We start from the raw sequence: 23,768 nt of genomic DNA, 5'->3' as shown, positions 1-23,768 counted from the left end.
CGGGCCTGACCCGCCGGCTCGGGGAGGGGGCCGCCCCTTGCGTCTCTGGCTATTACCCTGTGAACTGGCGTTGGCCACGAACTCTAGGCTACCGTCAGCTTTACGCTTGCCACCTCCTTGGTTCCCCGGGTTATGCTGAGGACCCTTGCCATTGCCGTTCTTCTTTCCCTTCCCTGTCCTTTTATCATCTGAAGCGGGGTCCTTGGTACTATCAGAATCGGCGTACTTGACGAGAGCCGCCATCAGCGTACCCATATCATTGCAGTCGCGCTTAAGCCGCCCGAGTTTCATCTTCAGGGGCAAAAAACGACAATTTTGCTCCAACATTAAGACTGCAGAGCCGGCATCCATCTTATCCGATGAATGTATGATCTCTTTGACCCGGCGAACCCAATGTGTCGTCGACTCACCCTCCTGCTATTTACAGTTAGTCAAATCCACTATTGACATAGACTGCCTACAGGTATCTTTGAAGTTTTGTATGAACCGGGCCTTCAGCTCAGCCCAAGATCCGATGGAATTCGGTGGTAGCCCTTTCAACCAAGTGCGGGCAGTCCCATCTAACATCATGGTGAAGTACTTGGCCATCGCCGCTTCACTGACCTCCAGCAGTTCCATGGCCATCTCGTAACTTTCGATCCAGGCTGCGGGTTGTAAGTCAGCCGTGTAATTAGGCACCTTCCTAGGGCCTTTGAAGTCCTTGGGTAGACGTTCATTGCGGAGAGCTGGCACTAAACAAGGGACACCTCCAGTCCTTGTAGGGATACCCACGTCGACGGAAGTCGTCGGATCAGCCGGGGGGGTCTGGTAAGCCGTCAACTGAGGCACCTGCTCCGCCTCTTGCCGCGCTCTGTCTTGGTCTGCTGCGTGAAAGGCTCCGTTATGAGCCGGGCCATGGACAGGGGGCGGGTCATGGCGTCGGACATTACTTGAGCCGGTCGCTGAGACCATGTGTCTGCTATAACTCGGGCTCCGGCCTGGACGAGGGGTCGAGTGGATCCTGTCCCGGCTGTAAGAATACGCCTCTTGCTGCGCCAGCGCTGTCTGAAGGAGTTCCCTGACTCGGCGGGTTTCAATAGTCGTTGGAGAGTCGCCGTCACTCGGGAGGGCCGCCAGCCGTGCTGCTGCGGCGACCATGTTCTCCAGCGGGTTAGCATAATGGCCCGGTGGTATTGGCACATACTGAGGCGGGGCAGGGTTCACCTGGGGAGGCCCCATCACTTGTGGCTGAACAGGGGTCCCAGACCCGGGCACTATGATCCCTGGTGGGTTACTAGACCCTGCACCTGGCGTGTTGAAGAGGTTTCGAGGGTCGTACACCGGAGGGAGTCGAGATTGGGCCTTTTGGTGCCTCCTTCTCATGACCTCATTGGACGCGTTCTGATCCATCGTGAGCCGGAAGGACTGCGCCTGAATCAACTGAGTTTGGGCGTCGAGAGCCGCCCTCTCTGCAGCCATCCTGATCCCTTCCGCTGCCAGATCCTCCTTGGCTTTCACTAGATCTAACTTTAACTGCGCCACCTCCACGTCATGCTGAGCTTGATCCGCCGGGTCAACCGCGGTGGTCAACAGGGCCGTCATCTTGTCCGTGAGATCCATCAGCACCTGAGCCGGCGAGGGCACCGGGTTTCCCGCCCCAGCAGCAGGGTTCTGAACAGGCAGCGCACCGGCCATGAAGATTCCAACCCGGCTCGGCGGCTCAAACGGGTCCAGAATACTGTCACCATCGGAACAACCCATGAGCCTGCCATCTTGAAGTTGATACAACGAGTTTGACTCATCTGTGGACGACTCGTCGTCAGAGCCGGCGGCCGTCTCATCACCAGATCCAGATCTATCAGAGAGCCCTCCATGGACACATCCCACAAAAGCATGCTTCAAGACAGGCAGGGCTCGGGCGGGTCGTGAGCGTTGAGCCATCTCGATGAGATCGGTGCAGTGATCCGGCTCAGGGCCAGGCTCACCAATCTTTCCAATGAAAACATGAATTCCGCCGAAGGGGACCCGGTATCCGTACTCAATTAAGCCGGCCTCGGGGCCCCAGTTTGCATCATCGATTTAGAGCTTGCCGCGACGACTCTTGGTCAACCGGCCCACAGCGTATCCCTTGAGCCCTTCGAAGCTGCCCTTCAAGAACTCAAATCCACCGTGCGCTGGCCCCACGGTGGGCGCTAACTGTCGCGGAATTGTCACGGCAGATGTCCTCAAACTAGGACTTAGTCGTGGAGCCATCGCCGCTAGGAAGCTTGAAGGGGTTAACGGGACAAGGAACACGAAGGTTTATACTGGTTCGGCCCCTTACGGTGAAGGTAAAAGCCTATGTCCAGTTGAGGTGGTATTGATTATGGTTTCGATGACCAGGGAGCTTAACTGCTATGCCTGGCTCCCGACGAGATCTTTCTTACCCCTAAACCGCTGCCGGGTCGTCCCTTTTATATAGAGAGGTTGACACCCAGCAGCTTCTGAGAGTCCCGGCCGGCTCATAAGAGTGTCCGGCTCGGACTCTCAACTATTCTTGCCTTATACTACAAGTTCTACCATAATGACGGTTGTGACTACGGGCCTTAAGCCATCTCTGGGTCTTAAGCCCATCTTTGGCCCACCGTCTTCAAGCTTGGCGCCGGGCTTCAGGTGATGATCCTTATGTGTAACCCGGCCCCTCCTGGCGGGTGACTCCAAGGGTTATATCCTCAACAAGCCGGGTTTACCATTCATGTTTATTCACCGGGGATTTTCACTATGACTGACACAGAGACTGACGCTGAGACGGACGTTGAGACTGATACTGATACTGATATGGATATGTTGACCAAGATCCTTGACAATGGACACGGTTACTCGGATGGGTTTTGACTCTGCAGAGTTTGTACTCTTTAACCACAGCCAACGGATTTCAGTGGTCACAAAGGACTAGTTCCGTTTACGGTGTTTTAGGAGAAACAAATCTAACCAGTACACACCCATTCCACATTCCGCTGCCAGGAATCACCCTAGGCAACGTTCAAGAAAAACTTTAAGACGGGGAGGCCACAACCTCGAGTAGCATGGGATCAAATTTATATCACGCGCTCTAAGGGGCGCCCCCCTCTCGGTCCCAACCGGAAACACCCATGGCCCCTGACCGGATGACGGGCTTTAATCCAGGGCCATGGAACCCTCATCACAGCCCCTCTATTTGGTGTGTACGAGGAAAGAGGTTTGCAACTTACTAAACCGTATTCTTTGCAGAAAACATGTGGCAGCACGAAAAGGGGACGGACGGTAACATGGCTTGATCCACGTTGACACTGGAGTTTAACGGTTGACATAAGACTGGCATGCTTCAACAATACCATCTTACCACCTTTCATGTCACCACATGATCATGTTATCTCCCGTCAAATGATCACAACAAGATTCGAAGCATACTGGTAGTTGCCTTGCATGCAATATAACACACACTGATGCTCATATAAACATGCCATGAACTAACTATTCAAGCAAACATGCAAAACACTCATCATATCAAAGGTTCAAACATGCTTGCCTGGTTCGGAGTAGTCGGAGTCTAGCTCGGCGAAGTTCGCGGTTCCGTCACCTCCTCCGGTATCTACGGTATAAAGAAATCGCATACTAACGTAAATACCGTGTGTGTATAAAAGTTTTTCCAAATATTTTTCAAATAAATATGATAAAAAACTAGACAGAAAAACAAGGATAACAGAAAAAGAATCAACTCAAAATCATCTTTTGTTTAAATGTTATAAGGATTTTAGCCCAGGGACTCATCTGTAATGAAACAGAAAGTTTCCAGGGGTTAGTTTATAAAAACAGAAGACGTACTTTGCCCGAAGGCGCTTTCAGAAAATGGTTCGAATTAGAGAGAGAGGCTAACGAGGGGATCCCACCCATCAGGTTTAAAAATCAAAACAGAGCCGCCGGCGCCCGAGGGCCGCGGTGGTCGCCGGCGGCGATCCACGGCGAGGTAGGGGGAGTGGATGGTACCTACGGACTCACGATGCTCTCCCGCGTCTGTGGGTGGTGGAGTTGGTCATCGGCGGGCACCACGTCGACGGCGGCCTCCACTCCGGCGGACGGTGGTTCGGGCGGTGGTGGATCTCGCCGCGGAGGACTGCAATCGTCAAATTGAGGCTCGGGTTAGAGGAGTGCGTGTACTAGGAGGCGACTGGCACGGTCTGGGAGGCAGGGGTGGTCTCGCCAGAGGGAATCGTGCCGGAGCCCGAAGCGGATCGGGGCGGCCGGAGTCGGGGAAGAAGGCCTCCCCGAGGTCTCCCTAGCAGCTAGGCGTGGCTCTGGTGGGATGTAGGAGTGGTGCTGGGTCGAAGGCGAGCTCGAGGCTCCTTTTTATAGCCAGTCTGAGGCGGTTGCCGAGAACGGGATAACTCCGGCGATGATTACGGTGAGGCAGTGGTCGAACGGGGGTTTAGGGGTCGGGGCAGCTGCTGATTGGATCACTGGCTTCATCCCGTAGCTAAACTTGGCCAGACTTGGGCGATACTCCAAGTCTTCGACGGAACGGCCTCACGGGCTCGTCGGCGGCAGAGAGCGCGCTCTGCGCCTCTCAGGCCACGGCGACTGTGCTGCAGCATGCACGGGGAAGAAGACGGCCACGGGTAGGCTTCTGGTGGTGTGGGCGGTGCTGGACGGCGCCGTCCCTCGCTGCGCCTCTCTGGCAGCCGCAGCAAGTGCTGCTGCCGCCGCTCACGGGGGCGATGCACCTCTGCCAGCTCACCGCCGACGCTCACAACCGTCCAGGTGACCGTGCGGCGCGGTGGATAAGAAGGAGGAGCAGTGAGCAACGAGCCAACGAGGGCACTGGCGAGATTGACGCTGCCGACTGGCAAAAACGACACTAACGACTGAACTGAAACACTGAACTCTGAATTTGACAGAAACAGTGCACGCCAGCTGTTCGACGAAATGATTCTGGCATGTGGAAAATTTTCCTAGAGTTGATCTTTGGTGGAGAGGTCTCTTGATGCATCTGGAGGCTGCCTGATTTTTCTCAGAATTTTTGGGGAAGAATGATAATGAATTTCACCAAAAATGGCAAATCTGGTCCAAACTTGCAGCAAGCAGAATTTGAAAAATTTGAACTGTGGACCAGTGGATCTTGATGGATCTAGGTTGAGGGTACTAAGGACTAGTCAGAGGATTTTGTTTGGAACCAAAACTCAAAAGGGATCTAGTGGTTCCTTTGTAACTCATCAAGGCCCAAAATAAATGACAGAAATTGTTTTGAGGATAAAACAAATAGGAATGAAATTTAAAAGAGTTTGAGACTTGCTGGAATAGGATGCTTGGCTTGACCCAAAGTGGAGGGAGGGGTTTTGGAAGAAATTTATCAACCTAGGTCATGGCAAAAACAAAATTTTGAATGAGGAAGAATCAATCCATAAGTCATAGGGTTATTTCTAAAAGAAAGGATTTCAAAAACTTTCCCAAAGAAAATGTTTGTGTTGAGTCAACACTAAATGAAAAACCCTCAAGACCAAAGTAAATGTTGAGAAAAACACATAAAATACTTGCCTTAAAGGTTTTGAGAAGGAGAGGTTTAAAAAAAATTAAATAACCTCCTTCCCATAAAAAGGAAGTTAATAAAACCAAATAAAATTTTTGGGGTGTTACAACACCTACCCCCTTAGGAAAAATCTCGTCCCCGAGATTTCAGCTGATCCTCAAATAGGTGTGGGTACTCTGTCCGAAGAAAATCCTCTCTTTCCCATGTTGCTTCATCCTCGGTGTGATTGCTCCACTGAACCTTGAAAAATTTAATTGTTTTCTGATGGGTCCTCCTTTCAGACTCCTCTAATATTTTTATTGGGCGTTCCCTGTAGGTGATGTCTGGTTGCATGTCAATGCTCTCATGAGATACATGCTTCTCCGGGTTGCTTACACATTTCCTCAACTGTGAGACGTGGAACACGTCGTGGACGTGTGGCAGCTCTTTGGGTAGGTCTAGCTGGTAGGCTACTGTGCCTCTTCGTGCAACTACACAGAAGGGTCCAATATATCTTGGGTCTAGCTTTCCTTTAACTTTGAACCGCTCCAGGCCCCTCATAGGAGATACTCGTAGATACACATATTCACCGGGTTCAAAGCTGACTTCACGGTGTTTTCGATCGTAATAGCTCTTTTGTCGGCTTTGAGCTGTCTAGAGTCGGTCCCTGATTAGTCTAACTTTCTCCTCGGCTTCCTTGAGCATGTCTGGGCCAAAGATATGACTGTCTCCTGTTTCTGACCAATTTAATGGAGTACGACATCTCCGCCCGTACAAGGCTTCAAAAGGTGCCATTTGTAGACTGGCTTGGTAACTGTTGTTGTATGCGAACTCGGCATATGGCAAGCTTTCTTCCCAACTGGTTCCATAGGTGAGAACACATGCTCTCAGCATGTCCTCTAGAATTTGGTTCACGCATTCAGTTTGTCCATCAGTCTGGGGGTGGTATGCTGTACTGAATGCTAGTCGAGTCCCCAGAGCTTGTTGTAAATGATCCCAAAATCTAGAGACATTGAGTGCCTCTGTCGGATATTATAGTCTTTGGAACTCCATGCAGGCAAACTATACGGGAGAGGTAAAGCTTGGCAAGTTTATGAGTGGTGTAGGTTGTCTTTACGGGAATGAAATGTGCCACTTTAGTTAATCTATCGGTGATGACCCATATGGCATCATTTCCGTGTTGTGACCGAGGTAGTCCGACAATAAAATCCATTCCAATTTTGTCCCATTTCCACTCAGGTATCCTGTTTGGCTGTAATAGCCCTGCTAGTTTTTGGTGCTCGGCTTTTATGCGTTGACATGAATCACAACATGCAATGAATGTGGCTATATCCCTCTTCATACCGTGCCACCAAAAATTTTCCTGGATGTCCTTGTACATTTTGGTCCCTCCAGGGTAGATTGAATATGGAGCGGTGTGGCCTTCGGTTAGAATTTGCTATTTGAGGCCCTCTATGTTTGGTACGCAAAGTCTGTCCTCGTACCATAATATTCCCTCATCGTCTACGACGAATTCTGAAGCTTTGCCCAGACTAATTTTTTTCTTGATGCCTTCAATGCTGGGATGTCCATGCTGAGCTTTCTTAATCTATTCCATTAGGGTGGGCTGTATTTCCAGATTTGACACGTTGCCCTCAGTGACCATCGCCAAGTTGAGTTTGGCGAACTCCTGCTGAAATTCAGGCCTCAAGTTCTGTAGACTGTCATTGCCCGAGCTGGGGTTCCGACTAAGAGCATCTGCCACTACATTCGCTTTTCTTGGATGGTAGTGAATGCCAACATCATAATCTTTGACTAATTCCAACCAGCGTTGTTGCCGTAAATTGAGTTCTGGTTGTGTGAAAATATATTTGAGGCTTTTATGATCCGTATATATTTCACAACGATTCCCAAGCAAAAAGTGCCTCCACTCTTTGAGTGCATGGATGACTGCTGCCAACTCCAAGTCATGAGTAGGATAATTTTCTTCATGCTTTCGTAGTTGCCTGGAAGCATATGCGACAACTTTGCCGTCTTGCATCAATACACACCCGAGGCCCTTCCGGGATGCGTCACAATACACTTCAAAACTTTTGTGTATGTCTGGCACAACCAATACCGGTGCTGTTGTTAATTTCCTTTTGAGTTCTTGGAAACTTTTCTCGCAAGCATCAGTCCATACAAATTTCTTATCTTTCTTGAGTAATTGTGTCATTGGTTTTGCTATGGTGGAGAATCCCTCAATAAATCTTCGGTAATATCCAGCCATTCCTAGGAAACTTCGTACATCTGTTACGTTGGCTGGTGGTTTCCAGCCAAGTACGGCCTTGACTTTTTCTGGGTCTACGGCAACACCTTCTTGGGTCAATACATGGCCTAGAAAACCAACCTGTCTTAACCAAAATTCACATTTGCTGAACTTGGCATATAATTGATGTTTCCTCAATTCTCCCACTACAATTCTAAGATGTTCAGCATGTTCTTCCGGTGTGTTTGAGTATACCAGAATATCATCAATGAACACCACAACAAATTTGTCCATAAATTTCATAAACACTTTGTTCATGAGGTGGACAAAATATGCGGGGGCGTTTGTCAGTCCAAACGGCATTACTGCGAACTCATATAATCCGTATCTGGAGGTGAATGCTGTCTTAGGGATATCTTCTGTCCGTACCTTTAATTGATGATACCCCGATCTTAAATCAATTTTCGAGAAAACCTTGGTTTGTGCGAGCTGGTCAAATAAATCATTTATCCGTGGCATCGGATATTTGTTTCTGATGGTGACCATGTTGAGTGCTCGATAGTCTATACATAATCTCAGTGTCCCATCCTTTATCTTTGCAAATAATACCGGTGAACCCCAAGGTGAGGAGCTGGCTCGTATAAATCCTTTGTCCAGTAATTCCTTTATTTGCTTCTTTAATTCTACCAACTCGGAGGGTGCCATTCTGTAAGGTTTCTTGTAAATGGGGGTGGTTCCAGGTGCTAGTTCAATGCTGAACTCTATTTCCCGGTCTGGTGGCATGCCTGGTAGTTCTTCGGGAAATACGTCAGGGAACTCACACACCACTGGAACTTTTCTCAACTCTGAAATGTCCACCTTGTTCAACATTGGTTGTCGTGACATTGGTCTTTCTTGAGCTGCAACCTTTATCCTCTTGCCGTGATGATGAGTGAGAATTACAGTCCGATTGAAGCAGTCGATAAATCCCTTGTTGGTGGTTAACCAGTCCATTCCTAGGATAACATCCAGTCCTTTATTGTCCAAAATGATGAGATTTGCCTGAAACTTTAATCCCTCAATTTCAATAACCACACCTTGGCAGTAACTCTGAGTGATTTGCTTAATCCCAGGGGACTTGATGATCATAGATTTTTCCAAAGGAAGCATCGAAAAATCATGTTGCAAAACAAAACTCTTTGAAACGAACGAGTGAGAAGCTCCAGAATCAAACAAAACCGTGGCAGGTATTGTGTTGACAAGGAACGTACCGAGTACGATATCCGGGGCATTCTGTGCTTCCTCCTTGGTCACATGGTTCAAGTGACCCTTTTTGTGATTGTTATTGGGGTTGAAGTTGTTACGCTTGGGAGCTGGATTATTTCCACCGTTGTTCGGCTTGGGGGCCGAGTTCCTTGGTTTTGGGCACTGTTTGGCATAGTGTCCTTCCTCTCCACAAGCATAGCAAGTAACACCTGGGCGATACGTAAAATCCTTGTCCCTTGCATGAAATTTTTTGGTTGGGCTTGGAACATTGGTCGTGGATTTGTTCGCTCCATTTTTCTGAAAATCAGTCTTGTTCCGGTTGTTGTGAGCATGAGTAGTCTTCTCCCTTTTGCGCTTGCGAAGATCCTCCAAGCTGCGGCGCTCATTTTCCAATGTAATAGCCTTGTCCACAAGTGTTTTGAAATCTGGAAAGGTGTGTACGACCAGCTGGCATTTAAGTGCTGGTGCCAGACCGTCCAAAAATTTCTGCATCTTTTTATTTTCAGTCATATGCTCTTCGTTGGCATAACGAGATAATTGGGTAAACTGACTATTGTACTCAGTCACTGACATGCTTCTCTGCTTGAGGTCATCAAACTCCCTTTTCTTGATCTTCATAATGCTTCTGGGAATATGCGCCCCACGAAAACCTTCTTTAAATTCTTCCCAGGTGATGTTATTTTCAATGGGGTGCATGTGTAGAAAATTTTCCCACCATGATGCAGCTGCTCCAGTGAGGTAGTGAGGTGCATAAAGTACCTTCTCACGGTCCGAACATTGTGCAATAATTAATTTCCTTTCAATGTCTCGAAGCCAATCATCGGACTCAAGCGGCCTATCAGTGTGAGCGAACGTTGGGGGACGTGTCTTTTCTAGTTCAGACAATTTGGAAAGGTGCTGGTATGGTTCACGACGATTTCCCATATTGATAACATGGTTCATCATTTCTTGATGCTGCTGCTGGCTTTGCTCATAAAGGCGGCATACTTGAGAAAATGCTGCTTCACTGCCTTGCTGACTTGACTGCCCCTGTGTGAAATTGTGGCTTGTCTGGGTACCATAATTTTCTTCCGGCGGACTTGGCATGGAACGAGTCCAGGGACGAGGCATTTTCCACTCTGGGGTATTTTTGCAAAACTCATAAGAAAAACCGAGTGGCAAAATGAATAATTTTGCAAAGGCGGAATTTTTAAAGACTCCAAGATTTTTCAAGAAAAAAAAACTTGATTGCGCATGGAGAAGGACTGCTCAGTACATATCTTACACGCGAGTCGTAAGTATACAATACATCACTCAGGATGTGCGTACACATTCCTGACATGTTATTTAGGCTAGTGCACTTCTCCGAGTTCCTACATGATGCGCACACAAACTACTTCTCACCAAACCTATGTACATATAAACATATCATACAAGCTGGCACATCGCACGGCTGCTAGGCGCACTCAGTTGACTCGCAGTCGTTGCCAGCCATCTACAAAAGTAGACAAAAATTCTGGATAGTCAAATCATAAATTTATGATGACCAACAGAAAATTGCTACGTTTGCAAAATGTTAAAACTTGCGCTTATTACGCTAATAACCGATTAGCGATCGCACCTAGCGGCTTCCTACAGTCAGCCTGGCTCTGATACCAAGGTTGTCAGGACCGGTTTTCCAATAAAACATTTATTGAGAAACCGACCCTTTTATCGGACCAGTATAGAAGAATCCTTCTTACTGTTGGACAAATCCTTGATACAGAAATCCAGAAGTACTAAATATTATATAAGGTTGAGCTGAGGTTGCTCAACAATTTATTACAAGCACGCCGATATAATACATAAGGGCGGATATGACACAAGGAGTATGGTGGCATAACTACTGACTCGTAATAAAAGTGGTGGTGGATATGTCACAGTGAAGTGGGTGACATGATTCCTAAATCTTACAACTCATCGAGCGTCGGAGTGAGGCTCGATGACTTTTATTCTGGGTAGCGGAAGCGTATATAATACAAGTGACCAATTCCAGGATCGCACGGGACTGACTAGGACTCCTCTAGGCGTCGGACTCGCTATCGAACTCTTCATCCATAAGATCGCCTTCGTCAACATCTGGCCAAATCAACAAGCCAGGTGAGTACTTTGAATGTACTCGCAAGACAGTTTGGACATAAGATATAACAAATGTAAACATGATGCACATGAGCAGATTAGTAATGCACACTCAGATAATAAATTGCACTGCACGATAAATAAAAAGGAAGTCAGGCGGTAGTCCTCCCGAAATCCTAATAAAATAACTGAAGACCGATCGGGTGTCTGAAGCGACGCCTCGAAAGGTAAAAATAAATTAACAATGCCGCAGTCGGGCGTCAGGGCGACACCACATAAAGGGCTTATATTGAAATATAAACGACAGTGCGTGCCACAGTCGGACGTCTAAGCGACATCTCGAAAAGGGCTTATATCAAAAGTAAATAGCAAGAATGCCACAGTCGGACGTCTGAGCGACATCACATAAAGGGCTTATATCAAAAGTAAATAACAAGAGTGCCACAGTCGGACGTCTGAGCGACATCACATAAAGGGCTTATATCAAAAGTAAATAACAAGAGTGCCACAGTCGGACGTCTGAGCGACATCACATAAAGGGCTTATATCAAAAGTAAATAACAAGAGTGCCACAGTCGGACGTCTGAGCGACATCACATAAAGGGCTTATATCAAAAGTAAATAACAAGAGTGCCACAGTCGGACACGTGAGCGACATCACATAAAGGGCTTATATCAAAAGTAAATAACAAGAGTGCCACAGTCGGACGTCTGAGCGACATCACATAAAGGGCTTATATTGAATTCATGTAGCTCATGAATTTAAATCATCTCAAGGAAACACGCATGTACATAATAATAAACTGGTTAGTCCATCCGCAGGAATAACATTCAGCCGGGTTTACCATTCATGTTTATTCACCGGGGATTTTCACTATGACTGACACAGAGACTGACGCTGAGACGGACGTTGAGACTGATACTGATACTGATATGGATATGTTGACCAAGATCCTTGAACATGGACATGGTTACTCAGATGGGTTTTGACTCTGCAGAGTTTGTACTCTTTAACCACAGCCAACGGATTTCAGTGGTCACAAAGGACTAGTTCCGTTTACGGTGTTTTAGGAGAAACACATCTAACCAGTACACACCCATTCCACATTCCGCTGCTAGGAATCACCCTAGGCAACGTTCAAGAAAAACTTTAAGACGGGGAGGCCACAACCTCGAGTAGCATGGGATCAAATTTATAACACGCGCTCTAAGGGGTGCCCCCCTCTCGGTCCCAACCGGAAACACCCATGCCCCCTGACCGGATGACGGGCTTTAATCCAGGGCCATGGAACCCTCATCACGGCCCCTCTATTTGGTGTGTACGAGGAAAGAGGTTTGCAACTTACTAAACCGTATTCTTTGCAGAAAACATGTGGCAGCACGAAAAGGGGACGGACGGTAACGTGGCTTGATCCACGTTGACACTGGAGTTTAACGGTTGACATAAGACTGGCATGCTTCAACAATACCATCTTACCAGCTTTCATGTCACCACATGATCATGTTATCTCCCATCAAATGATCACAACAAGATTCGAAGCATACTGGTAGTTGCCTTGCATGCAATATAACACACATTGATGCTCATATAAACATGCCATGAACTAACTATTCAAGCAAACATGCAAAACACTCATCATATCAAAGGTTCAAACATGCTTGCCTGGTTCGGAGTAGTCGGAGTCTAGCTCGGCGAAGTTCGCGGTTCCGTCACCTCCTCCGGTATCTACGGTATAAAGAAATCGCATACTAACGTAAATACCGTGTGTGTATAAAAGTTGTTCCAAATATTTTTCAAATAAATATGATAAAAACTAGACAGAAAAACAAGGATGACAGAAAAAGAATCAATTCAAAATCATCTTTTGTTTAAATGTTATAAGGATTTTAGCCCAGGGACTCATCTGTAATGAAACAGAAAGTTTCCAGGGGTTAGTTTACAAAAACAGATGACGTACTTTGCCCGAAGGCGCTTTCAGAAAACGGTTCGAATCAGAGAGAGAGGCTGACGAGGGGGTCCCACCCGTCAGGTTTAAAAATCAAAACAGAGCCCCCGGCGCCCGAGGGCCGTGGTGGTCGCCGGCGGCGATCCACGGCGAGGTAGGGGGAGTGGATGGTACCTACGGACTCACGGTGCTCTCCCGCGTCTGTGGGTGGTGGAGTTGGTCGTCGGCGGGCACCACGTCGACGGCGGCCTCCACTCCGGCGGACGGTGGTTCGGGCGGTGGTGGATCTCGCCGCGGAGGGCTGCAATCGTCAAATTGAGGCTCGGGTTAGAGGAGTGCGTGTACTAGGAGGCGGCTGGCACGGTCTAGGAGGCGGGGGTGTTCTCACCAGAGGGAATCGTGCCGGAGCCCGAAGCGGATCGTGGCGGCCGGAGTCGGGGAAGAAGGCCTCCCCGAGGTCTCCCTAGCAGCTAGGCGTGGCTCTGGTGGGATGTAGGAGTGGTGCTGGGTCGAAGGCGAGCTCGAGGCTCCTTTTTATAGCCGGTCCGAGGCGGTTGCCGAGAACGGGATAACTCCGGCGATGATTACGGCGAGGCAGTGGTCGAATGGGGGTTTAGGGGTCGGGGCAGCTGCTGATTGGATCACTGGCTTTATCCCGTAGCTAAACTTGGCCAGACTTGGGCGATACTGCAAGTCTTCGACGGAACGGCCTCACGGGCTCGTCGGCGGCAGAGAGCGCGCTCTGCGCCTCTCAGGCCACGGCGACTGTGCTGCAGCACGCACGGGGAAGAAGACGGCCATGCGTAGGCTTCTGGTGGTGTGGGCGGTGCTGGACGGCGCCGTCCCTCGCTGCGCCTCTCTGGCAGCCGCAGCAAGTGCTGCTGCCGCCACTCACGGGGGCGATGCACCTCTGCCAGCTCACCGCCGACGCTCACAACCGTCCAGGTGACCGTGCGGCGCGGTGGATAAGAAGGAGGAGCAGTGAGCAACGAGCCAACAAGGGCACTGGCGAGATTGACGCTGCCGACTGGCGAAAACGACACTGACGACTGAACTGAAACACTGAACTCTGAATTTGACAGAAACAATGCACGCCAGCTGTTCGATGGAATGATTCTGGCATGGGGAAAATTTTCCTGGAGTTGATCTTTGGTGGAGAGGTCTCTTGATGCATCTGGAGGCTGCCTGATTTTTCTCAGAAGTTTTGGGGAAGAAAGATAATGAATTTCACCAAAAATGGCAAATCTGGTCCAAACTTGCAGCAAGCAGAATTTGAAAAATTTGAACTGTGGACCAGTGGATCTTGATGGATCTAGGTTGAGGGTACTAAGGACTAGTCAGAGGAGTTTGTTTGGAACCAAAACTCAAAAGGGATCTGGTGGTTCCTTTGTAACTCATCAAGGCCCAAAATAAATGACAGAAATTGTTTTGAGGATAAAACAAATAGGAATGAAATTTAAAAGAGTTTGAGACTGGCTGGAATAGGATGCTTGGCTTGACCCAAAGTGGAGGGAGGGGTTTTGGAAGAAATTTATCAACCTAGGTCATGGCAAAAACAAAATTTTGAATGACAAAGAATCAATCCATAAGTCATAGGGTTATTTCTAAAAGAAAGGATTTCAAAAACTTTCCCAAAGAAAATGTTTGTGTTGAGTCAACACTAAATGAAAAGCCCTCAAGACCAAAGTAAATGTTGAGAAAAACACATAAAATACTTGCCTTAAAGGTTTTGAGAAGGAGAGGTTTAAAAAAATAACCTCCTTCCCATAAAAAGGAAATTAATAAAACCAAATAAAATTTTTGGGCTGTTACAACACCTACCCCCTTAGGAAAAATCTCGTCCCCGAGATTTCAGCTGATCCTCAAATAGGTGTGGGTACTCTGTCCGAAGAAAATCCTCTCTTTCCCATGTTGCTTCATCCTCGGTGTGATTGCTCCACTGAACCTTGAAAAATTTAATTGTTTTCTGACGGGTCCTCCTTTCAGACTCCTCTAATATTTTTATTGGATGTTCCCTGTAGGTGAGGTCTAGTTGCATGTCAATGCTCTCATGAGATACATGCTTCTCCGGGTTGCTTACACATTTCCTCAACTGTAAGACGTGGAGCACGTCGTGGACGTCTGACAGCTCTTTGGGTAGGTCTAGCTCGTAGGCTACTGTGCCTCTTCGTGCAACTACACAGAAGGGTCCAATAAATCTTGGGGCTAGCTTTCCTTTAACTTTGAACCGTTGCAGGCCCCTCATAGGAGATACTCGTAGATACACATATTCACCGGGTTCAAAGCTGACTTCACGGTGTTTTCGATCATAATAGCTCTTTTGTCGGCTTTGAGCTATCTTGAGTCGGTCCCAGATTAGTCTAACTTTCTCCTCGGCTTCCTTGAGCATGTCTGGGCCGAAGATACGACTGTCTCCTATTTCTGACCAATTTAATGGAGTACGACATCTCCGCCCGTACAAGGCTTCAAAAGGTTCCATTTGTAGACTGGCTTGGTAACTGTTGTTGTATGCGAACTCGACATATGGCAAGCTTTCTTCCCAACTGGTTCCATAGGTGAGAACACATGCTCTGAGCATGTCCTCTAGAATTTGGTTCACGCGTTCAGTTTGTCCATCAGTCTGGGGGTGGTATGCTATACTGAATGCTAGTCAAGTCCCCAGAGCTTGTTGTAAATGATCCCAAAATCTAGAGACGAATTGAGTACCTCTGTCGGATATTATAGTCTTTGGAACTCCATGCAGGCAAACTATACGGGAGAGGTAAAGCTTGGCAAGCTTCTGAGTGGTGTAGGTTGTCTTTACGGGAATGAAATGTGCCACTTTAATTAATCTATCGGTGATGACCCATACAATTTCGTCCCATTTCCACTCAGGTATCCTGTTTGGCTGTAATAGCCCTGCTGGTTTTTGGTGCTCGGCTTTTATGCGTTGACATGAATCACAACATGCAATGAATGTGGCTATATCCCTCTTCATACCGTGCCACCAAAAATTTTCCTGGATGTCCTTGTACATTTTGGTCCCTCCAGGGTGGATTTTCAATTAGAATTTGCTGTTTGAGGCCCTCTATGTTTGGTACGCAAAGTCTGTCCTCGTACCATAATATTCCCTCATCGTCTACGACGAATTCTAAAGCTTTGCCCAGACTCATTTTTTTCTTGATGCCTTCAATGCTGGGATGTCCATGCTGAGCTTTCTTAATCTGTTCCATTAGGGTGGGCTGTATTTCCAGATTTGACACGTTGCCCTCAGTGACCATCACCAAGTCATAGGGTTATTTCTAAAAGAAAGGATTTCAAAAACTTTCCCAAAGAAAATGTTTGTGTTGAGTCAACACTAAATGAAAAGCCCTCAAGACCAAAGTAAATGTTGAGAAAAACACATAAAATACTTGCCTTAAAGGTTTTGAGAAGGAGAGGTTTAAAAAAAAATTAAATTACCTCCTTCCCATAAAAAGGAAATTAATAAAACCAAATAAATTTTTTGGAGTGTTACAGTCTTTCATTGAAAAACTCTTATTCAAGTATCCCTTTATGCTATCCAGAAATTCTATATCATTTCCAATTAGCAATATGTCATCCACATATAATATCAGAAATGCTACTGAGCTCCCACTCACTTTCTTGTAAATACAGGCTTCTCCAAAAGTCTGTATAAAACCAAATGCTTTGATCACACTATCAAAGCGTTTATTCCAACTCCGAGAGGCTTGCACCAGTCCATAAATGGATCGCTGGAGCTTGCACACTTTGTTAGCTCCCTTTGGATCGACAAAACCTTCCGGTTGCATCATATACAGCTCCTTTTCCAGAAATCCATTCAGGAATGCAGTTTTGACATCCATTTGCCAAATTTCATAATCATAAAATGCGGCAATTGCTAACATGATTCGGACAGACTTAAGCATCGCTACGGGTGAGAAGGTCTCATCGTAGTCAATCCCTTGAACTTGTCGAAAACCTTTCGCAACAAGTCAAGCTTTATAGACAGTAACATTACCGTCAGCGTCAGTCTTCTTCTTGAAGATCCATTTATTTTCAATGGCTTGCCGATCATCGGGCAAGTCAACCAAAGTCCATACTTTGTTCTCATACATGGATCCCATCTCGGATTTCATGGCCTCAAGCCATTTTGCGGAATCTGGGCTCACCATCGCTTCTTCATAGTTCGTAGGTTCGTCATGCTCTAGTAACATAACCTCCAGAACAGGATTACCGTACCACTCTGGTGCGGATCTTAATCTGGTTGATCTACGAGGTTCAGTAATAACTTGACCTGAAGTTTCATGATCATTATCATTAACTTCCTCACTAATTGGTGTAGGTGTCGCAGAAACGGATTTCTGTGATGATCTACTTTTCAATGAGGGAGCAGGTACAGTTACCTCATCAATTTCTACTTTCCTCCCACTCACTTCTTTCGAGAGAAACTCCTTCTCTAGAAAGGATCCATTCTTAGCAACGAATGTCTTGCCTTCGGATCTGTGATAGAAGGTGTACCCAACAGTCTCCTTTGGGTATCCTATGAAGACACATTTCTCCGATTTAGGTTCGAGCTTATCAGGTTGAAGTTTCTTCACATAAGCATCGCAACCCCAAACATTAAGATATGACAACTTTGGTTTCTTGCCAAACCATAGTTCATAAGGTGTCGTTTCAACTGATTTTGATGGTGCCCTATTTAGAGTGAATTCAGTCGTCTCTAAAGCATAACCCCAAAACGATAGCGGTAAATCAGTAAGAGACATCATAGATCGCACCATATCTAGTAAAGTACGATTACGACGTTCGGACACACCATTACATTGTGGTGTTCCGGGTGGCGTGAGTTGCGAAACTATTCCGCATTGTTTCAAATGTAGGCCAAACTCGTAACTCAAATATTCTCCTCCACGATCTGATCGTAGAAACTTTATTTTCTTGTTACGGTGATTTTCAACTTCGCTCTGAAATTCTTTGAACTTTTCAAATGTTTCAGATTTATGTTTCATTAAGTAGATATACCCATATCTGCTAAAATCATCTGTGAAGGTGAGAAAATAATGATATCCGCCACGAGCCTCAATATTCATCGGACCACATACATCTCTATGTATGATTTGCAAAAAATTAGTTGCTCTCTCCATAGTACCGGAGAACGGTGTTTTAGTCATCTTGCCCATGAGACACGGTTCGCAAGTACCAAGTGATTCATAATCAAGTGATTCCAAAAGTCCATCATTATGGAGTTTCTTCATGCGATTTACACCGATATGACCTAAACGGCAGTGCCACAAATAAGTTGCACTATCATTATCAACTCTGCATCTTTTGGCTTCGACATTATGAATATGTGTGTCACTACTACTGAGATTCATTAAAAATAGACCACTCTTCAAGGGTGCATGACCATAAAAGATATTACTCATATAAATAGAACAACCATTATTCTCTGATTTAAATGAATAACCGTCTCGCATCAAACAAGATCCAGATGTAATGTTCATGCTCAACGCTGGCACCAAATAACAATTATTTAGGTCTAATACTAGTCCCGAAGGTAGATGTAGAGGTAGCGTGCCGACGGCGATCACATCGACTTTGGAACCATTTCCCACACCCATCGTCACCTCGTCCTTAACCAATCTTCGCTTAATCCGTAGCCCCTGTTTCGAGTTGCAAATATTAGCAACAGAACCAGTATCAAATACCCAGGTGCTACTGCGAGCATTAGTAAGGTACACATCAATAACATGTATATCACATATACCTTTGTTCACCTTGCCATCCTTCTTATCCGCCAAATACTTGGGGCAGTTCCGCTTCCAGTGACCAGTCTGCTTGCAGTAGAAGCACTCAGTCTCAGGCTTAGGTCCAGACTTGGGTTTCTTCTCTTGAACAGCAACTTGCTTGCTGTTCTTCTTGAAGTTCCCCTTCTTCTTCCCTTTGCCCTTTTTCTTGAAACTAGTGGTCTTATTGACCATCAACACTTGATGCTCCTTTTTGATTTCTACCTCCACTGCCTTTAGCATTACGAAGAGCTCGGTAATTGTCTTATTCATCCCTTGCATGTAATAGTTCATCACAAAGCTCTTGTAGCTTGGTGGCAGTGATTGAAGAATTCTGTCAATGACGCTATCATCCGGAAGACTAACTCCCAGTTGAATCAAGTGATTATTATACCCAGACATTTTGAGTATATGCTCACTGACAGAACTATTCTCTTCCATCTTGCAGCTGTAGAACTTATTGGAGACTTCATATCTCTCAATCCGGGCATTTGCTTGAAATATTAACTTCAACTCCTGAAACATCTCATATGCTCCATGACGTTCAAAACGTCGTTGAAGACCCGGTTCTAAGCCGTAAAGCATGGCACACTGAACTATCGAGTAGTCATCAGCTTTGCTCTGCCAGACGTTCATAACTTCTGGTGTTGCTCTTGCAGCAGGCCTGGCACCCAGCGGTGCTTCCAGGACGTAATTCTTCTGTGCAGCAATGAGGATAATCCTCAAGTTACGGACCCAGTCCGTGTAATTGCTACCATCATCTTTCAACTTTGCTTTCTCAAGGAACGCATTAAAATTCAACGGAACAACAGCACGGGCCATCTATCTACAATTAACATAGACAAGCAAGATACTATCAGGTACCAAGATCATGATAAATTCAAGTTCAATTAATCATATTACTTAAGAACTCCCACTTAGATAGACATCCCTTTAATCCTCTAAGTGATCACGTGATCCATATCAACTAAACCATAACCGATCATCACGTGAAATGGAGTAGTTTTCAATGGTGAACATCACTATGTTGATCATATCTACTATATGATTCACGCTCGACCTTTCGGTCTCAGTGTTCCGAGGCCATATCTGCATATGCTAGGCTCGTCAAGTTTAACCTGAGTATTCCGCGTGTGCAACTATTTTGCACCCGTTGTATTTGAACGTAGAGCCTATCACACCCGATCATCACGTGGTGTCTTAGCACGAAGAACTTTCGCAATGGTGCATACTCAGGGAGAACACTTTTATCTTGAAATTTTAGTGAGAGATCATCTTATAATGCTACCATCAATCAAAGCAAGATAAGATGCATAAAAGATAAACATCACATGCAATCAATATAAGTGATATGATATGGCCATCATCATCTTGTGCTTGTGATCTCCATCTCCGAAGCACCGTCATGATCACCATCGTCACCGGCGCGACACCTTGATCTCCATCGTAGCATCGTTGTCGTCTCGCCAACTATTGCTTTTACGACTATCGCTACCGCTTAGTGATAAAGTAAAACAAGTACATGGCGATTGCATTGCATACAATAAAGCGACAACCATATGGCTCCTGCCAGTTGCCGATAACTCGGTTACAAAACATGATCATCTCATACAATAAAATATAGCATCATGTCTTGACCATATCACATCACTACATGCCCTGCAAAAACAAGTTAGACGTCCTCTACTTTGTTGTTGCAAGTTTTACGTGGCTGCTACGGGCTTAGCAAGAACCGTTCTTACCTACGCATCAAAACCACAACGATAGTTTGTCAAGTTGGTGCTGTTTTAACCTTCGCAAGGACCGGGCGTAGCCACACTCGGTTCAACTAAAGTGAGAGAGACAGACACCCGCCAGTCACCTTTAAGCAACGAGTGCTCGCAACGGTGAAACCAGTCTCGCGTAAGCGTACGCGTAATGTCGGTCCGGGCCGCTTCATCTCACAATACCGCCGAACCAAAATATGACATGCTGGTAAGCAGTATGACTTATATCGCCCACAACTCGCATGTGTTCTACTCGTGCATATAACATCAACGCATAAAACCAGGCTCAGATGCCACTGTTGGGGAACGTAGTAATTTCAAAAAATTTCCTACGCACACGCAAGATCATGGTGATGCATAGCAATGAGAGGGGAGAGTGTTGTCCACGTACCCTCGTAGACTGAAAGCGGAAGCGTTAACACAACGCGGTTGATGTAGTCGTACGTCTTCACGATCCGACCGATCAAGTACCGAACGCACGGCACCTCCGAGTTCAGCACACGTTCAGCTCGATGACGTCCCTCGAACTCCGATCCAGCCAAGTGTTGAGGGAGAGTTTCGTCAGCACGACGGCGTGGTGACGATGATGATGTTCTACCGACGCAGGGCTTCGCCTAAGCACTGCTACGATATTATCGAGGTGTAATATGGTGGAGAGGGGCACCGCACACGGCTAAAAGATCGTTGATCAATTGTGTGTCTAGAGGTGCCCCCCTGCCCCCGTATATAAAGGAGCAAGGGGGGTCGGCCGGCCTAGAGGAGAGGCGCGCCAGGAGGAGTCCTACTCCTACCGGGAGTAGGACTCCCCCCTTTTCCATGTTGGACTAGGAGAGAAAGGGGGAAGAGGTGGAGGGGAGGAAGGAAGGGGGGGCGCCGCCCCCCTCTCCTTGTCCTATTCGGACTGGGGGAGGGGCGCGCGGCCCTGCCCTGGCTTCCTCTTCTCTCTTCCACCTAGGCCCACTAAGGCCCATTAAGTTACCGGGGGTTCCGGTAAGCTCCCAGTACTCCGGAAAAATCCCGATTTCACCCGGAACACTTCCGATGTCCAAACATAGGCTTCCAATATATCAATCTTTATGTCTCGACCATTCCGAGACTCCTCGTCATGTCCGTGATCACATCCGGGACTCTGAACAACCTTCGGTACATCAAAACATACAAACTCATAATATAACTGTCATCGTAACGTTAAGCGTGCGGACCCTAGGGGTTCGAGAACTATGTAGACATGACCGAGACACCTCTCCGGTCAATAACCAATAGTGGAACCTGGATGCTCATATTGGTTCCCACACATTCTACGAAGATCTTTATCGGTCAGACCGCATAACAACATACGTTGTTCCCTTTGTCATCGGTATGTTACTTGCCCGAGATTCAATCGTCGGTATCTCGATACCTAGTTCAATCTCGTTACCGGCAAGTCTCTTTACTCGTTCCGTAATACATCATCCCGCAACTAACTCATTAGTCACAATGCTTGCAAGGCTTATAGTGATGTGTATTACTGAGTGGGCCCAGAGATACCTCTCCGACAATCGGAGTGACAAATCCTAATCTCGAAATACGCCAACCCAACAAGTACCTTTGGAGACACCTGTAGAGCACCTTTACAATCACCCAGTTACGTTGTGACGTTTGGTAGCACACAAAGTGTTCCTCCGGTAAACGGGAGTTGCATAATCTCATAGTCATAGGAACATGTATAAGTCATGAAGAAAGCAATAGCAACATACTAAACGATCGAGTGCTAAGCTAACGGAATGGGTCAAGTCAATCACATAATTCTCCTAATGATGTGATCTCGTTAATCAAATAACAACTCATGTCTATGGCTAGGAAACATAACCATCTTTGATCAACGAGCTAGTCAAGTAGAGGCATACTAGTGACACTCTGTTTGTCTATGTATTCACACATGTATTATGTTTCCGGTTAATACAATTCTAGCATGAATAATAAACATTTATCATGATATAAGGAAATAAATAATAACTTTATTATTGCCTCTAGGGCATATTTCCTTCAGAAATGATACTTGACATGAGAAAAGCTCTTAGCAAACGAACTACACGATCTTGTGCTATGCTTAGGATTGGGTCTTGTCCATCACATCATTCTCCTAATGATGTGATCCCATTATCAATGACATTCAGTGTCCATGGTCAGGAAACCATAACCATCCATTGATCAACGAGCTAGTCAACTAGAGGCTCACTAGGGACATGTTGTGGTCTATGTATTCACACATGTATTACGGCTTCCAGTTAATACATAGCATGAACAATAGACAATTATCATGAACAAGGAAATATAATAATAACCATTTTATTATTGCCTCTAGGGCATATTTCCAACAGTCTCCCACTTGCACTAGAGTCAATAATCTAGTTCACATCACTATGTGATTGCAATGAATCCAACACCCATGGTGTTTTATCATATCACGCTTGTGAGAGAGGTTATTAGTCAACGGGTCTGAACCTTTTAGATCCATGTGTGCTTTACAAATCTCTATGTCATCTCCTAGATGCAGCTACCACGCGCTATTTGGAACTATTCCAAATAACTGCTCCACTATACGAATCCGGTCTACTACTCAGAGTCATCCAGATTAGTGCCAAAGTTTGCATCGGCGTAACCCTTTACGACGAACTCTTTTACCACCTCCATAATCGAGAAAATTTCCTTAGTCCACTAGTTACCAAGGATAACCTTGACCGCTGTCCTATGATCCATTCCTGGATCACTCTTGTACCCCTTGACTGACTCATGGCAAGGCACACTTCAGGTGCGGTACACATCATAGCATACTGTAGAGCCTACGTCTAAAGCATAGGGGACGACCTTCGTCCTTTCTCTCTCTTCTGCCGTGGTCAGGTCTTGAGTCTTACTCAATACTCACACCTTGTAACACAGCCAAGAATTCCTTCTTTGCTGATCTATTTTGAACTCCTTCAAAATCCTGTCACGGTATGTGTTCATTTGAAAGTACTATTAAGCGTTTTTTATCTATCCTTATAGATCTTGATTCTCAATGTTCAAGTAGCTTAATCCAGGTTTTCCATTGAAAAACACTTTTCAAACAACCCTATATGCTTTCCAGAAATTCTACATCATTTCCGATCAACAATATGTCAACAAAATATACTCATCAGAAATTCTATATTGCTCCCACTCACTTCTTTGGAAATACAAGTTTCTCATAAACTTTGTATA

This window comes from Aegilops tauschii, chromosome 4 (genome assembly GCF_002575655.3).
Source record: "Aegilops tauschii subsp. strangulata cultivar AL8/78 chromosome 4, Aet v6.0, whole genome shotgun sequence".
Classification (NCBI taxonomy): Eukaryota; Viridiplantae; Streptophyta; class Magnoliopsida; order Poales; family Poaceae; genus Aegilops; species Aegilops tauschii.
Note: the sequence above shows the minus strand (reverse complement) of the source record.